The following is a 1,333-nucleotide window of genomic DNA, read 5'->3' as shown; positions in this document are numbered from 1 at the left end:
ACTTCCATGGGCATTATACCTCTCGGGGTCTTAGAGCCAAGTGTCTTCACCCTTTGAAGGTAGTAGCTCCTACTTCCATGGGCATTATTCCTCCCCGGGACCTACTGCCAAATGTGGCCGGGGAACAGTGACTCTAGGCCGGATAGGCCAACTGGCTTCTCCCGCTGACTTGCCCCTTTGGAAGTAGTAGCTCCTACTTCCATGGGCATTATTCCTCCCCGGGACCTACTGCCAAGTGTGGCCGGGGAACAGTGACTCTTGGCCGGATAGGCCAACTGGCTTCTCCCGCTGACTTGCCCCTTTGGAAGTAGTAGCTCCTACTTCCATGGGCATTATTCCTCCCCGGGACCTACTGCCTAGTGTAGCCGGGGAACAGTGACTCTTGGCCGGATAGGCCAACTGGCTTCTCCCGCTGACTTGCCCCTTTGGAAGTAGGAGCTCTTACTTCCAAGGGCATTACACCTCTCGGGCACTTAGAGCCAAGTGTCTTCACCCTTTGGAGGTAGTAGCTCCTACTTCCATGGGCATTATTCCTCCCAGGGACCTACTGCCAAATGTGGCCGGGGAACAGTGACTCTAGGCCGGATAGGCCAACTGGCTTCTCCCGCTGACTTGCCCCTTTGGAAGTAGTAGCTCCTACTTCCATGGGCATTATTCCTCCCCGGGACCTACTGCCTAGTGTGGCCGGGGAACAGTGACTCTTGGCCGGATAGGCCAACTGGCTTCTCCCGCTGACTTGCCCCTTTGGAAGTAGTAGCTCCTACTTCCATGGGCATTATTCCTCCCCGGGACCTACTGCCTAGTGTAGCCGGGGAACAGTGACTCTTGGCCGGATAGGCCAACTGGCTTCTCCCGCTGACTTGCCCCTTTGGAAGTAGGAGCTCTTACTTCCAAGGGCATTACACCTCTCGGGCACTTAGAGCCAAGTGTCTTCACCCTTTGGAGGTAGTAGCTCCTACTTCCATGGGCATTATTCCTCCCAGGGACCTACTGCCAAATGTGGCCGGGGAACAGTGACTCTAGGCCGGATAGGCCAACTGGCTTCTCCCGCTGACTTGCCCCTTTGGAAGTAGTAGCTCCTACTTCCATGGGCATTATTCCTCCCCGGGACCTACTGCCTAGTGTGGCCGGGGAACAGTGACTCTTGGCCGGATAGGCCAACTGGCTTCTCCCGCTGACTTGCCCCTTTGGAAGTAGGAGCTCCTACTTCCATGGGCATTATTCCTCCCCGGGACTTGCCGCCAAGTCTGGCCGGGGGACAGTGACACTTGGCCGGGTAGGCGAAGTGGCTTCTCCCGCTGACTTGCCCCTTTGGAAGTAGGAGCTCCTACTT

The sequence above is a fragment of the Engystomops pustulosus genome, unplaced genomic scaffold (assembly GCF_040894005.1).
Source record: "Engystomops pustulosus unplaced genomic scaffold, aEngPut4.maternal MAT_SCAFFOLD_163, whole genome shotgun sequence".
NCBI lineage: Eukaryota > Metazoa > Chordata > Amphibia > Anura > Leptodactylidae > Engystomops > Engystomops pustulosus.
The sequence above is the reverse complement of the archived record's forward strand: the minus strand, read 5'-3'. Positions refer to the sequence as shown.